The sequence below is a fragment of the Dipodomys merriami genome, unplaced genomic scaffold, assembly GCF_024711535.1.
Source record: "Dipodomys merriami isolate MVZ:Mamm:240054 unplaced genomic scaffold, mDipMer1.0.p SCAF_14, whole genome shotgun sequence".
Classification (NCBI taxonomy): domain Eukaryota; kingdom Metazoa; phylum Chordata; class Mammalia; order Rodentia; family Heteromyidae; genus Dipodomys; species Dipodomys merriami.
Window position 1 is genome coordinate 31,990,474 of NW_027202715.1, and position 17,183 is coordinate 32,007,656.

The window sequence follows — 17,183 nt, forward strand, 5'->3', positions numbered from 1 at the left end:
CAGTTTAGAGAATTATTCACAATTATCAAAAACCCAAGAAAATTAACACTGCCATAATCCTACTAACCAAACAGCATATCATCTTTTCAAGCTCACTAACCTTCCTTGATAACCTTTATCTCCCTCATCATTTGGCTGTGTCTCCTCAAGCAAGGAGCAGTTCCAGTTCCTCAATCTTTCCTTGTCTTTCAAGATGTTGACAGTTTAGAAGTACAATAGGTTTGTTGTAGTCTCTCACAGTTGGATTTCTTGTGTTTCCTCATGATTAGATTAGGCTATGCATTTTCAGTGAGAATATGCCAGAAGTGATTGATGTGCTTTACTTTGATCACATCAAGGGGTACATGCTGGCCATCTGTGTTCTTATTGGTTAAAAAAAAAAAAAAACAACAAAAATCAAAAACAACCTTGATCCCTTGTTTAAGTTGTAAACCTCAGAGCTTACTCTAAGGATGATACTGAGATATGGTTTTCAATAAATGGAAGCTATTATTATGTCGTTAGGACTAAGAACAGAGGTTTCAGAATCAGGTAGTTTTGGTTTCCAGTGTTGATTCTACCAATCCCTGCTGGGACCAAGAGAAAGTTTCCCTTTTAACTTTTCTAGTCCTCTTTCCTTCATAAAAACAAACAGCCTGTGAAGTTAGGAGGAGTAAATGAAAGAATTTATGTGAAGCACTCATAGCTGTCCTATGGAAACAATCATTATTAATTTTTTGAGTTATTTCTCTGCAAAACAAGCACTATAAGCTAAGAAAAAAGTGAGGTCTGAGAAACAGGTTGATTCAGAAGCATCCTGGGAACTGGACAGAAAGCCATACAATGAACAGGAAAGTTCTGGAGAGCCACTTCCTCCATGTCCTCTTTCCCTTGGATAAGCAGGGTTTGTGATGAGAGCCTGAGAAACTGAAAGGCAACCATGCTAGATTTCTAGCAGATTAATCTTATGACAGGAACTTACCCTAGTATCTGCCATGTCTTACAAAATCTCCACTCTGCTGGATTGTCTTGCAGAGGACATCAATTTTCTTCTACTGTTGCTTTCTCTAGCCTTTTAAGTTGGCCAGTCTGTTCTACCAGTTCCTGGTATATGATCGTAGGCAAGTTTTCTCTCTCCTGCCTTTCTTACTGAGGCTTTCCAGTGCACACACTGGTGGTCAAACACGACCACACTTAGGAGGCTCCAAATGCTTTCCTGCTCCTTTTTTCCCCCACCTTCTTCCATAAGCTGGGAGACGAGAAAAGTTTTCTTTGCAAGCTAGAATTATAATAGGCAGAGCTTTCCTTTCTGACTCTGGTGTGCCCTTCTTATTCCAAGGTACTGTCTACTTTTATCACACAGATGATTTCTGAGAACAACTCACATTTAGGAAGGTAGGGACCACATGTGGGGACAAACTCTGCATAGGATGATACTCCATGTAGTTTCCCTCACTTAATGACAGAGGCAAAGGTAAAGAAGTATGATTAAGGGATTCTTACAGCGATTTCCCTTTACCAGTGCCTATCTCAGAGCAAGAAAAGCCTTCCACAAACACTCATCTTCCCCAGTCCTGAGCATCTTAAGCCTGGAGAGCTATCTGAAGAATCAAAGATGACTGATGAATAATGCATGTGTCTGTGTCAACTTTGTTCACACTATCTTTTTCTTCAAAAAGAACTTTTCTTCATCATAAAAGCAATAGTCTTCTTGCAAAAACATTCAAACAATATTAAGTCCATAAAGTTCAAGAAATGGATACAGCAAGCAAGCTTCCTTCAATTCACCCTTCAGAAATAATAAGCTTATCTAAATATCCCCATCATGGCATTTTAATAGTTAAACAAGAGAATTTATTATTGCTGGGGCAGATTTCAATACATTTTGAAATACAATTGACTGTACTGTCAATACACTAACATATAACACAAAATGATCATTACAATGTGTACTATACTGCAATATAAACATGATATTATCATGTACTGCAATTAAGGTACTGCCATATTATTAAACTATGTCATTAAATAATTACTATTACTGCTATAAAATATTAGTATGATAAAATACAAACTGTAGAAAACAAGAGAAGGTTCTTAATGCTGACTGTTTGGGAAAAAGAAAAAAATGTGAGTTTAACAATTGGAGATGTGCTGGAATTGCAAAACACTTAACCAAATGGGTACAGAATTCTAATCCTAAAAGAATATTGAAGTACAGAAGACCTATAGAATATCATATATTTCAATATTTTTTCACTGAAATATACTGCTATATGTCTGATATTTTGAATAAAATATTAAAATTTAAAAACAATATGCTTAGCATGTATCTTCCATAGTGAATCGAATTGCTAAATGAAAAATGGAAGAAAACAGATTCATACATATTATATGCTACCATTTGACAAAACACGGAGAGGAGTTGGGTATTATAGTGCAAACCTATAATCCCAGTACTTTGGTGGTGAGGCAGGAGGATTTTGAGTTTAAGGCCACCCTGTGTTACACAGCAAATTCCAGGGAAGCCTGGATTGCACAGCCAGACCATTTCTTTTACCGCCTGGGCGGTAAAAGTGGTAGGTACACTTGATGCTGATATTTTCTCATAGTCTCAATTCTGAATAATATGAATGTAATACTCTCAGTATGAACTGTTTTAAATTGAATACTAAAAAAAGAGAAAAATGTCCTTGTTAAATCCAAAACAAATGCCTAGAATAGGTGGTGAATAAATAGTACATAATGAATGGGAAATAAGAGATGTATTTTAACCTAACTGTGAATATACTATTTGGACAGTGAATAGTTACTCAAATAACCTAGCACATTAAAAAAAAAATGCTTTTAACCAGTAGTTCACACATCTTTGCCTACTACCTCCTATCTGGCGGAATCAAGCACCCCAGTTTGAAAGTCATAGATTCTAGTCAAAGTCTCAAATTATACGCAAACTGGAATCACGAAAGCAGTGATTTACCCAAGCTCTTGAGGCAAATATTGGCAAAGGTGAACTCAGCATGAGAATGACTTTTCAATGAAAGATTCAGTCTCTACACTTTTTGTTTGGTCCATTACCCCCCACCCCCACCCCTCTTCACATATACGCAGCTCTGCAAATAAAAGTCCTCTGCTGATCTGGCCAGCACTGCAACTCTGAGCTCACCTATGGAGGCACTTCCCTTCCTTTCCCTTCCCTGTAACTGCCTAACTCAGCTGGGCTGTGCCCATGAACCATAAAATCTCCAATGAAGCTCCACATCTTATTGGACATTTTCATACAACCAAACCTGCTTCTAAGCACATTTAATCATCGTGTGGGCTATATCATTTGTATGTTGCTAATATACTAACTTCAGATCTATTTTATTTATTAAAACTAGACCCTTTGTTTGACAATATTTGGTTAATCAACCATTCTGACTACATTGTGTATTTGAGAACAGTACTACCTATTGTTTAAAATATTCTCTAATACCTATTTCCATTCAATGTAGTTGGCTGTCTTTTCCTTTTTCCAAAGTAGTTCCATAACAGAAACTATCTCAACCTATTTGACATGAAGAATTTCTTGAATAGTAAGTAATAGCTAAGATATCTGCACTAGGACTAAATTCTATTCTGAAAGTATTTGGCAGTATAAGTATCTGTGATGTCCCTGAATCAAATGCATAAATCATACTTTATAAACTAAACCTACAGCAAGTGAGATATTTCAAGAAGACAATTTTAACTGATCAAAGAGAATAAAGTACCTTTGAGAGGAAAAAAAACCTACATAAATTAACAATAATTTCCTGAATAAAGCAGAAATCCTAACGAATCATTCTATTTCTTTGGGGAACTGAAATCGATAAAATATTTGTGTCTAGATTTTTAAAAATCTTTTTATGGAATTCCTTACTTTGAAAGGATTTGGGCAATATGGTGCTGGCAACAAAATTTCTATGTAGGGAGAGGAATTTTAAAAACATTCCCTACTGAGTCAAAATATCTCTAGTCACCAGGAAATATTTCAGAGATTGAGGATCAAATTCCATTCAGTCACAGCAGTCACAGATTCACCAAGGTAAAGGTCTCTGCAAATGATCAGAGCCTCTGTGTGGGGTAGTAAATCGTAAAAAGGACAGTGGTAGAAATAAGTATCGTGGGACAGAGTTAGTAATGTCAGGGACCAAATGACACAGAGGGACATCAACAAGAGTACAATCTTTCCCAAGTACCACTAGGACCTCATCAGAGATGGTAAGAACATCCCAAACATTGTCAGACATAACACACATGAAATATAAAGGAGCAAGGCACATTCTAGTTTTAAAATTCATTACAAAGCAACTCAAATACATTCCAGAAAGAAAGCCTTATTGGCTAAGAGACAGATAACTAAGGTTGAATCACTTTTTTAATACTTTGTAAAAATACTTCTCCTGCCTCCTAATGCTATTTTGAGACTTGGCTATAAGCTATAAAGAAACCTTTAAAATCTACAGTAATATATTTCAGATTGTTACTGCACTTAAAAATGCAATTTTATAAAATATGAACTTGAAGTATGAACAAGTTTCTTTTTTGTGTGAGGTACTAGGGCATCTTACTCTTATTTGACTGTTTTGCTCAAGACTGGCACTCTACCACTTAAGCCACATCTCCACTTCCAAATTTTGGGTGGCTAATTAGACACTCACCAGATTTGTCTGCTAAGCTGGCTGCAAACCAAGCTCCTCAGATCTCAGCCTCTTGAGAACACAGGATTACAGGCATGAGCCACCAACACCTGACCATATGAATAGTTATTTGTCAAGGTAATTAGAAAAACAATATGGGATCCAGTGGTATCCTTTATCTAGAGTTTTGTTATTCAAAGCCATGGCTTTTTAAATTTTTACTTTACTGTTATTATAAAGGTGGTGTACAATTAAATGAGTCAGGTACTGAGTACATTTAATCCCTTACCGTGTCTTTGTACTCTTACTCTCCCCCAGTGGCTCTTTTTTGTTATTTTTGGCTGGTACTGGGGCTTGAACTCAGGGCCTCACACTTTTCCTAGGCTTGCCTACAAATGACTAGCACTAATGGCTGTCACTTGAGCCACTTTTGCTGGTCACTTTGGAGATGGAGTCTACTGGACTGTTCTGCTAAGGGTGGTTTCCAACTGTAATTCTCCAGGTGTCAGTCTCCTGAGGAGCTACAATTACTGGCATGAGCAACCTGTCCCCAACAAAGCCATGATTTCTTCATGAGTTTACTAAATTAACACAGTCATTAGGACTTAGACTTGAGCCTACCCCTTCTGAACACAGCACCATTCAATAAATGCTTTCATGTAAAGCCTTCAGAGAGAGGCAGCAGTCACACTTCTGGATTCTACAAGTAACTGAGAAGTGAATACCAACTAGGAGAATGACCCTCAGAGTCTGTGAGGACAAGTCCACCCAGGACCACGCAAAGGTAAGGCCACTAGAAGGGTGTACCTGTATAGTACCACCAACACACACTCCAGGTGTTATTCAAAAACAAGGAAAATGCAAGTCAACAAGAAGTAAATAATTGCAAAACAAACATGAGACTAAAGTACTGGAGTATTGGAACAAATTACTATAATGGTAAGATATACCTGCTTTAAAACAGTGTCCTCTCCAGAACCAACTAGGGGAATGAAAGAAGAACAAGAATCACAGAAAACTGGGTGTGATACTGAATGATAAGGATATGATGATCATTTCACTCTTTATTTTAAACTGCTTAATGAAATAGTTCAACTTAATCTGGTATATGTCCCATTGTCTAAAAAAATAATACATATACACAAACTTAAGGCAACTAGAAAATTTTTTAAAAAATCGAAAGCAAAGAACTTAAGATGGATATGGATGCAATCAAACAATAGGTCTGATGACTTCACACAACCACTAAGCCAAGGAGCCACCATCCTCAGCTCTTTCTACTACCTCAGGCATCATCAACATGGGAGGAGGTCATCACCTTCTCACCAGACCACTGACACAATATCCCTTCAACTACTAGAGCCCAAACCTAACTATGCTCCTCTCATGCCCCTAGGGCTTTTGCCCACTAGCCTATGGCTGGTTTCTCTAAGAAAAGAAACCAGGTCAAATGAACAATAGCAGAGAAAAGAAAAGCAAAAAGATCAAATCCTGATATCTACTATAATGCCTTACATCAGACTGATAGTCAAAAGCAAAGAGCTCTAGCCATTCTATGTCATCGATCTATAGTTTGTCTTTGCTTATTCATCCTGTGTTTCCTGACTCCATATTTCTTTTCTAGATCTAGAAGCAGACAAGACAGGTAGGAAGTATCTAAGAAATACCACAATAGCAGATAAGGAGGCAGGTCAGGAAAGAGACACTATTCTTAGAAATTCCATTAGGTTGCTGAACTGGTACCCCATTGATTAAGTGCATTGATGAAATCACTGAATTCTGAGGACAATGACTAGGGTATTTACAGAGCCTGTGAGCCTTTTCTCTTACTCGACTCTCAAAAAAGGTGAAAGACCGTGTTGGTAAATGTAGACAAATGAGATTCAAGTAAGAGCAGCTTTGGCTGAGCTAGATGACTTTCAAACTTTGTTGGCAGGAAGGCCCTGAATTCAAACTGCTACGCTAGAAAAAAAAAAAAAAGAAGAAGAAGAAAACCCTGCACATCCGATAAATTCCCTTTTATCTTATATATCCTAGGGACACTGATTGCTCAGTTCTTATACCTACAGCAAGGCACTTGTAGCCAAACATTAGGCTCCTGACCTTTCCTCTTGTCTCTATGGATACCATAAAAGACAGCTAGAAAAGCCAAAGCTCATGGAAAAGATTATATATGGTACTTCACTTTTGAGTAAAACGAGTTTGCTTTTCTTAGAAACAGGCCAGTTTCTATCTATGGGTAATCTGAATCTTGTTGGACTTGTTTGAGGCAGGGTCTTATTGTATACTTTATCCAGGGCTCAAACTTAACATTCTCCGACCTCTGCCTCCTAAGTGCTGCATGTAGAAGTGTGTGCCACCACTGCCTGGCTTGATCTGCGATGTTTGAATTTTGCTTTGGTCACCTCTAAGCTAAATGTCAGCCTACATCTAGCAAATAAATTAAATCTGAAAACCCAGGGTTACAGGCACCTTAAGTTTCTGTTTTTTCAAATAGCCTAAAGCAAAATCTCCATCACCAGTTATATGCATTCCTACCTTGGGAATGTGAAAGTCAAAGTGGGTTAAATAATAGCATTCCCCTGAAACAATCATGCAATCTGTACCATATTTTATGAAAAAAGACAAAGCAGAATTGTCCAGCCTTGTTCAAGATTTACACCCAGTTGGAAATGCTATTTTGCATTCATATTATTAACTGTCAATATCGTTGAGTTTTCTACCATCACTGAACATATTTGGACAAATTCTTATGTAAGATATCACGAGAAAGAAATAAAAATACATCTTTGGTTATGTTAAAGAAAAGTAAACAAAATAAATAATAAAAAAGAACATACTTTTTTAAAGAGCTTCCTTTTAATTGCCTAACTTAAAACAAGTCAACCTTGACTTCTATCTTTTAAGTTGTTAAACCCACTGTAAGCTGGGTTTTCCCAGGTTTTTGCTTTCATTCAACACCATACAGTTTAGCAGTGTTTTTACCAGTAAAAACACTTGGCCTTGCTGGAAGGCAGTGGCTCACGCCTATAATCCTAGCTATTCAGGAGCCTGAGATCTGATCATCACAATACAAAGCCAGCTTGGGCTGGAAAGTCCGTGAGACTCTTTTCTCCAATTAATCACCAGAAAACCAGAAGTGTCGCTGTGACTCAAGTGGTAGAGCATTCATCTTGAACTGAAGAGCTCAGGTATAGAGTCCAGGCCCAAGGTTCAAGCCCATGACCGACCAAAAAAAAAAAAAAAAACAACAACAACAAAATACTGACCTTAATGATGTGACTGCCTCTTAAATTAAGTAGCTAGGAGTACAGGCATGAGCCACTGGAGCTAGGTAAAACTCTTTTCCTTTTTTTTTTTTTTTTTTGTCAGTCGTCGGGCCTGAACTCTGGGCCTGGGCACTGTCCCTCAGCACTTCAGCTCAAGGCTAGCGCTCTACCACTTGAACCACAGCGCCACTTCTGGCTTTTTTCTTTTTGCTTATGTGGTGCTGAGGAATGGAACTCAGGGCCTCAGGCATGCAAGGCAAGCGCTCTACCACTAAGCCACTTTCCCAGCCTAGTAACCTCTTTTCTTTATAAAGGAGCCTGCCCTTTTCTGTTAAGGTAGTTAACAGAACTAATGTGTGGCTATTGCAGTGTGGTTATTAGTATGCTGCATGTTTACAACTGAAGATACAATTCACAATAAAAACTATGTTAGATATTTTGATGGAGCCCCTGAGATTAATTTAATATATAGTTCCTATAAGCAATAAGAAGCAAGTATAAAACAGTTCTACAGCTTAAATGCTCCCAACCAAACAATTTTTACTCACCCCTCAGCCTGGATTAGTTCTTCCCTCCATGAGCCACAGAGGCACATGGATGACTAATTGTTCCCTGTCATTAGCACTAGCTGACACAAGCTCAGCACCTCCTCTCCCACAGCCATGAGCAATGCTTACCAAGACACAGTTGTATTTGTTTCCAAACCTGTTTACTGCAGGTTTCTGTCATTACCTAATTTAATTAATGAGTCAATGATATTCGAGTATGGAAAGAATATGAGCTGCTATTTCTATAAAAGCTAAACTGGATATTTTTAAAGACTTTGCAAAAAAGATAGTTATAAAATTAATATTGAAGACAACTTAAATATTTTGAAAAAGAGACATTAAAATTTTCGAAGAATTTGGGAATAGATGTTTTGAAAGTTTTGATGTTTGGGTATCAGTTTAAAGACATGAAAAAACTAGATACTAAAGAGGAGGGATTGCAGTTGTGGTCTGAACAAAATGCCAACAGTTACAAATCACTGGACCAGGGTTCAAAGGAAAACTTGACACTACCTAAGAGACGGAAAACCTTATTATTCAATTTCTAATGTTTGTGGGGGGGGGGTATCAGTTTCTATTTCTACCATTAACTAATCATACAACAACAGGTCTCAACTATACTGACAGTAAGAACTAAACCAAGGTCTGGAGCCTTTCACTGCATTTTCTCCTTTCTTTCATGTAAATCTGTAACAAATAAACAGGGGATGTTTGCCTTTGGTAGAATCTTACCCTCTGACAGTGGCCATCTCTTGAAGAGTATTCCTAAGTACCTTAGATTTCCCCGTTCTGTTTCCAGTGGCCCACACTTAACAACTGGCTCTGTTCTCTTTTCTTTCCAGGTACAGTCCTCTACTTGAAGTTGGGGATTTCTCAGCTTGAAGCCTAGGAGAGAAGAGGCCAAGGCAAATTCACACTACCAACTATATTTTTCTTCCTAGGATGTTTGTATTTCAGAAAATCAGTATCTGTAAGTTGTAATATTTTAAGAGTAGACCAAGAAATACTTCTGGGCTATAAGTGGGGAAATACTTTGGAATCAGGGATAGCAAAGAACAGGTTAGTCTTGTAGCAAATAAGTTACCACATAGAACTAAACTCTGAGACTTTGGGAAACTACTAATGTTTTCAAAGCACTTTTCTTGGCTATAAAAACACAGATACCACCTCCCTGCTTCACAGGATTAAATGAGAGACTTGCAAGGCATTAAATACAGTCTAGACAAAGCAGTTTCCTCACAAATCATGGCTGCTTGTCCTTTCTCAACCAACCCTATTCCATTCCCCAAATGGTTCTGGTTTTCAGTACTTCTTCCCTTCTCCAATTTTTGCGCCCCAAAATTCTCTCAAAAAGAGAATTTTTAAAAAGTAGCTTAACAGTAGATGGGTCTCCACCTCCCCATGGCGCCCTAAAGTAGCAACCTCAAGGGCTGTAACAAAGAAAGATGTATGGAACAAATACACTATTACTTGAAGATCAGTGCTCCACCCTTTAACAGGTTCTCGGGAATGCAGAAAGTATTGGGAACTCAAAATGTGAATATAAAAGTTGTATTATTAGCCAAGTGTGGTGACTCAAGCCTGTAAATCTAGCTACTTGGGAGGCAGAGATCAAGGAATTGTGGTTTGAGTCCAGTTTGAGCAAAAGAAATTCACCAGATACCACCTCAATCAATGGCTTGGGGCAGGTTCTTGTAATCCCCAGCAACACAGAAAGCACAAATACAAGGGCAGTAGTCCAGGCAAAGAGAGAGACTCTACCTGAAAAATAACCAGGGAAAAGGGGTTAAAGGTATACCTTCAATATTGAGTGCCTGCCTGCCAGGTACAAAGTCCTGAGCTCATTTCCCCATACCACCAGATTCAAATTTATATTACTAAATTTGTTCAAAATTAATATAGTGTAAAATTAAAAGTCTCTTCATTCTCCTTAGATGAATACTCCTAACCTACTAGCTTCTAGTAAATTACTACCTAAGACCCAGATTTTGAGACCCAAATTGCAATCTTTACTAACATCCCTTTCAGAATGATTTGCTGCACCTCTAAACTGAGAGGTCACTCAGAGTAGGGTGCCCTATAGGGACCAATTAGGGTACTTTTCACAGGTGTCTATTCTTACTGCCGTTCCCAAATTCAAGATGGTCTGGAATCTCATATTATAAACAGGCACAATGAAGCAAGAAAGATGCTGAAGAGCACAGATAAGACAAAGTATTTAAGACAAAGCTATTAAAGAAAAAGGAGACAGTCATGACACCAAACCAAAAGAAAGAGGCAAGGCAGATACAGCTACTTGATTTTTTTACCAACATCTCAACTGTGTGCACTTCTGTGTACAGATCACTTCCTTTTCATGAAAGAGAACATCCGTTTTTAAAAGTCAACAGAAGAACAAAATGTCAGTGTATTTAGATGTTGACATCTTCTTGCCCATCTACAAATTGAGGGGGGCTTTTTTGTGTTCACAGCATCATTGCTATATATTGCTTTGCTTTCCTCTTTAGATGACACAAATCAAGGAAGCTGTCTTTCCCACTTGCCAAAAATGAACAAATGCAGCTGCTGTTACCTAAGCAACCAGTCAAGTTTCAAAGGTAGTCAAGATAAATCTGTTACTTCCCCTAAAAGAAAGCATTTTCTCCCCTGTGTGGTAATTACTGATTTATAAAGAAGCCACTAAACACAAATGAGTTTGGGCACCTAGCAAGGGCCGATGCTGATATAATCTACCACCAAGAGGCATGGCATCCCAGGATTGAGCTGACCCTATTGGTCCACCTTCAGCACATGATGCTGAGCTGCCTCCTGTTTACTAGATGCATGCCAAAGAGCTACTGCACACATTTTTCCATTCTCTTCCATCCTCTAGCTTTACACTGGTGTGTTAACATTTTAAAATATAGTTAACAGCATCCTGCATATTTTTTTCCTCAACAAGAAGAGACGCGGGCCGGGCTGTTTGGGTATTTTTCTATCCTCTCTGAGCTTCTTAAAAAGCAGAAGAAAACTAATTATTCTTGAAATGACAATTAAAAAGTAATATGCATATATACGTTCAATGGAAACCAGAACAGAACACATAAAACAAGACTCTAAGCAGATCTATAAATGCCCAGTCTGTAAAATCTAATTACTTGTTGGAATGATTGGAGGACTTCAAAACCTGAACGTATCATCTGATATTGAACTGTTAAATACTAAAATGAAAGTCTCCTCAAAAACTTTTGAATAGCTTTCTAATCTAAAATGCTTTCTACTAGCAAAAAAATAATCATTTAAAAGTTTTAATTGTTTTGAAACTACAGAGTCCAAATGAGTTGTGTAACTTTTCAAAGTAATTTAATACTCTAGATCAAAATCAGATTTGGAATGTTATCACTAAGAAGGTTTTCGTGTTACTTCTCACAGGGCAAGATTCTAGCAAGTTCATGCTCTGTCCTGATAACCTGTGTTCTCTGAAACCAGTGCATTTTCAGTTGGCACACTCAGCCAGAAGTAACCATAACAATGAAAGCATCCCTGAAAAAAATACCAATGAGCTATATAGATGTGGCTTAGTGGTGTAGCATTTGCCAAGTGGATACAAGGCACAAGACCACCTCAACAAAATCAAGTAATAATTAAGCTGAACATCATTTAACAGTTTTGGGGGGGAGGTGCACCAGTACTGGAGCTTGAACTCAGACTGGGAGCTGTCCCTGAACTTTTTCCCTCAAGGCTGGCACTCTACCACTCATGCCACAGCTCTGCTTCTACCCTACTGCTGGCTGACTGGAGATAAGAGTCTCATGTACTTTCTTACCAGGGCTGGTTTTGAACTGAGATCCTCAGATCTCTGCCTCCTGAGTAGCTAAAATGATAGGCATGAGCCACTAAGCACCTGGCAACAGTTCATTTTTAACATGTAAGTGTTACTGAGGAAGGCTTACAATCAGAAGCAGTTTGTGTCTGTGTAAAAATGCTCTGTGAAATGAAGAAATACAAATATCATTATTCAAGATACTACTCAGCCCTGATAGAATGAACAATTTTAGCCAAATTATTTGAGCCAAATTATTCAGAAGAATGAAAAAAAAAAACAAAACCTCGTGGATAACTATTCTTAAAATGTGACAGGGTTTACGAAATATCTAAGAGAAGCAAATCACAAGACAGAAAGCAGATGAATGGTTGGCTGGGGCTGAGTTGGAGTGAGGATTAACTAACAGAGTAAGGAGGACTTCTGGGAGCCACGGAAGTGATCTAAGGGGTGATTTTGATCAAGATGCAATGGACAAGCTAAATTGCAACCCCTTGTACATTATATATGTAACATATGTGTGTGTGTGTGTATATATATATATAATTGGTTCGTTGACTTAAACTGGCTTTTGTGCTGAATGTAGAATTCAGTATACTTACTAAAAATTACTGCATCAACTCCCCCCATCCTGGTATTCCTGCGGCCCTGGATGGTGAATGGGGAGAGGAGAGGAGAGGAGGAGACACCATTCGGAGTCATGCAGACAGCAAATTAAAATATATATATATTGAATCCCACACTAAAAAAGATTCATGTTATGAAAAATGTACCTCAATGAAGATTTTTATAACAGAATAAGCATCTAAACTTTGTAAATGGAAAGTAACTGGATAAGGATGTATTCAAATTCTGAGATTTGAAATGTTCATCCTGTACCTTCTAATAATTTAAAAGAGGGGATTCATTAAATCATATTTTCTTTTCTTTTCTTTTTTTTTTTTTTTGGTGGTCATGGGGTTTGAACTCTGGGCCTGGGCGCTGTCCCTCAGCTCTTCAGCTCAAGGCTAGTACTCTATCACTTGAGCCACAGCGTCACTTCTGGCTTTTTCTGCTTATATGGTGCTGAGGAATTGAACCCAGAGCCTCAGGCATGCAAGGCAAGCATTCTACCACTGAGCCACCTTCCCGCCCAGTCATAATATTTTCATACTATAAAATGTATGTACCCACTGAAAATGATGGTGAAACTTGAAACAGTATTTTATGAACAGCCATCCTACAGAAGTAGTAAACCCTATATGAAATAGTCAATTACAAAATGTCTTAAGTGATTATACCTAATGACACATAGGGAAATACGTTTAGTATACACAGTGAAAAAAGTGCCTAGTAGAATAATGCACATACATTAGTAGGATATCTGAGAAATGCATATGGATTATCCATGTATGTACAATGTGTTATGTGTATATTTGGATAAACACTAAATTTATAATGCTTGACCCTAGAGGGCAGAAATGGGCAGGTGGAGAGGATTTCTCACAAAGTTCAAGAAAAGAAGCTGCATTTGTGAACACCAAGGTACTAAAGGTACTAGCATGGTTGCCAGTCATGAGGGAAGGTGAATATATGTATGTCAGTTTTACTATGTCCACTACAACTGTCCATAGAGAAAAATTCAGTACGGTAGTCATGAGATTCTGGAGCCAGACGGCCTAGACTTAAGTCCTAGCTCTTCTGGTTGCTTACTATAAGACTTCAAACAAACTATTCCACCATTCTGTGGTGCAGATTTCTGCCTTTGCAAATTAAAAACAATTAAACACCTGTACCATGGCTTATGCAGATCAAGCATATTATATATTCAAGGTACAATACAGATCTCACCACTCAGTATGCTTCTCTGTTAGTTTTCATTCACATGTACAATACCTTATTAGTAAGAAAGGAAACATGGAAAGTGCTTTAATTTTGAAGGGGAAAAGCTAGAAGTATAAAAACACGTGCAGTAGCACTTAGTGAGCAGAATTCACCAGGCAAACTGAAGTCTAGACAGTTCTCAGATCCTATCTTAGGGCCAATACTGATGTAGCAAAACTCCCTCTAGGCCACACCAAGGCCGGAGGGCACCTGGGCAGGAAACTCTCCAGAGGCCTAGCTCAGTGTATTGTGACCAACTTTACAACTTCGCTGCCCAGCAACTGAGCTGCCTTACAATGGCGATAATTAATGTGTGACCAGACCAATGGCAGAAGACTCCTGAAACACAAATGCTGCAACATAAACACTTCTACCTAATAATTGACCTCAATGGGATTTGTGGCCTTGCCTTGAGACATACAACCTAAGCTAGGGTCAATTATGAGACATTTGAGACAGTAATGGAAAGAAATCACTAATGGTCAGATTCTAATAACATAGAGTAAGAATCTACCTTGCTCTTTCTACATTGGCCTGTGTCCCCATGCACACTTTGTTCCTGAAAATATTTGCCAGTGGCCACCATCTTAATCTTCACAATACTAGACATCTTAAAGGAAAAACATGTTTGCTGATTAACTGCTATGTACCAAATTTTTATTTTTTATTTTTCAAATTCTTTGGAGGTAGGATCTGTAATACAGTGACTCGGGAGGTTGACATATGACGATCATTGTTCAAAGGCAGCCCTGGCAGAAAAAAATCTGTGAGACCCTTTCCTCCAATTACTAAGCAAAAAAGCTAGAAGTAGTAGAGCACCAGCCTTGAATGAAAAAGCCAAGCGAGAATGTGAGGCCAAGAGTTCAACAAAAGCAAACAAACAAAAACAACAATAATGAAAAAACCCAACAATGTTTGAAGCAAGAAATTTCCATTTGTACACTTACCAATGAATGGCAGCAATGGGAGCCAAACACAGCAAAGTCTATTTTCCACTGACTGTAAATCCTCTGTTTGATTGATTCTCAAGTGTTTCTATTCTTTGGAGGAATGCAACATTCCTCCAAAAGGTCAATAACCAAAACATTACACCATCTAACCAGAAGCTTACACCTTGCAGAAGCTTCTGCAATGATCTTTAAGTATTCATTTCACATTTTCATAGTTGCTATTAGAATCCTATTTTTCATTTGCTTTGTTTCTCCAAGGCCAACTTGTTTTTCTCAAAGCAGCAAGACCTCCCCTCTGACTAGTCCTGAGCATAACAAATCATAAATGCATTTACTTCCAGAAACTCATTTTTCAAAGTTGATTCCACTGTCTTATTCATTTAGCCTCCCATACAAAAGGTCAAAATCAAATACACAAATGAATTTCATCAGTCTTATTTAGTCAACTTGATTTATAAGCTAAAGTTCAAGGTGCAAGTTGGATTAAAGTGATACAAAACTATTGGACCCAAGATATCCTTTGTAAGATTTCCTTTGGCAGACATTTAAACCATTACCTTCCTCCCAAACCTCCACCAGCATACTGTTTAGAAAATTGCCATTACCAAGCTACAATAAATTTGTCTGGTCAAAAGCCTAATTAATGGCATCATTCACCAATTATTTCATCAGTGTGCATTGAAATGGCTGCTTCATAAGCGCCACAATCACTGGCAAAGCAACAATGGCGAGTTCTCTAATGTTCTGAGTCCAATTATCTTTTACTGAATACTACTGTCCAGAAAGAAATAGAAGTCAAAGCTCATCATTAGCTTTCTCAAAAACAAATCTACTTTTCCTGCTGTAGACCTTCATTTCAGTAAAGTCAAATTAATTAAGCCAATTGCCTTCATGAAACTATAAAGACCAAACAAAGCCATTAGATGTTCCAGCTCAGGTCAAACGGAAAGAAAAAGAGATCTTAATCTTCCTAGCTATTAAGATTTATTGTCACTTTCAAGGAATAGTAATGCCATATGATAAGATAGGTATATTGTACCACAATAGTGTAACCTTTTATGGGATCCTATTAACAGGCTTTCTACATGTATGGAAGTATAGAAGGACAGGTTATTTGAATTGTCTGTCAATCTTTAAAATCTGCAATGGTGCTACTTAAATAAAGAAGGAACAAAGGGGAAACAAATGAAATAGCAGTGCCTACTGTGTTGAAAATAAACTATATACAACTTGTGGACAGGGACAGGAGGGAAAAAGTGGTGGAGAGTGAAGGAAGGGGTGAGACTGTCCAAAAAGAAATGTACTCATTAACTGACTTATGAAACTGCAACCTTTCTGTAACCTTTCAACCTTTATAATAACAATAAAAAATATTTATTTAAAAAACTATCCTGCTGGGACTGGGAAGGTGGCTTAGTGGTAGAATGTTTGTCTTGAACACATGCCCTGGGTTTGATTCCTCAGCACCACATAAGCAGAAAAAGCCAGAAGTGACGCTGTGGCTCAAGTGATAGAGTGCTAGCCTTGAGCTGAAGAGCTGAGGGACAGCACTGAGGCCTAGAGTTCAGGTCCATGACCAACAAAAACCAAACAAACCAACTATTCTGCTAAGAGAATAGGAGGGAAGCCGGGCGCTGGTGGCTCACGCCTGTAATCCTAGCTACCGAGGAGGCTGAGATCTGAGGATTGCGGTTCAAAGCCATCCCGGGCAGGAGAGACTGTGAGACTCCTATCTCCAATAAACCACCAGAAAACCGGAAATGGCGCTGTAACTCAAGTGGTAGAGTGCTCGCCTTGAGCTGAAGAGCTGAGGGACAGCGCCCAGGCCCAGAGTTCAAGCCCCACGACCGACAAAAAAAAAAAAAAAAAAAAAAAAATCCAGGAAAATAGTAAACTAATTCCTTTTCCCCCCTATTCTTTTTTTTTTTTTTTTTGGTCGGTCGTGGGGCTTGAACTCTGGGCCTGGGCTCTGTCCCTCAGCTCTTCAGCTCAAGGCTAGTGCTCTACCACTTGAGCTACAGCGCCACTTCCGGTTTTCTGGTGGTTTATTGGAGATAGAAGTCTCACGGTCTTTCCTGCCCAGGCTGGCTTTGAACCGAGATCCTCAG

At 38.3% G+C, this 17,183-nt stretch overlaps 1 protein-coding gene across 14 annotated transcripts in view; it reads right to left on the bottom strand.

Moving 5' to 3' along the window:
- Sgms1 (sphingomyelin synthase 1) overlaps positions 1-17,183 on the bottom strand; it is a 263,136-nt gene that overhangs the window by 67,386 nt on the left and 178,567 nt on the right. Inside the window, exon 6 of one of the 14 annotated variants that reach the window (XM_070021112.1) lies at positions 9,234-9,345. The exons of 12 other annotated variants lie outside the window; for them this stretch is intronic. The gene's annotated coding sequence lies outside the window, so the exon portion shown is untranslated. Of the gene's footprint in view, positions 1-9,192; positions 9,346-17,183 lie in introns of all 14 variants that reach the window. One more of the 14 variants, XM_070021111.1, reaches the window with a different exon arrangement.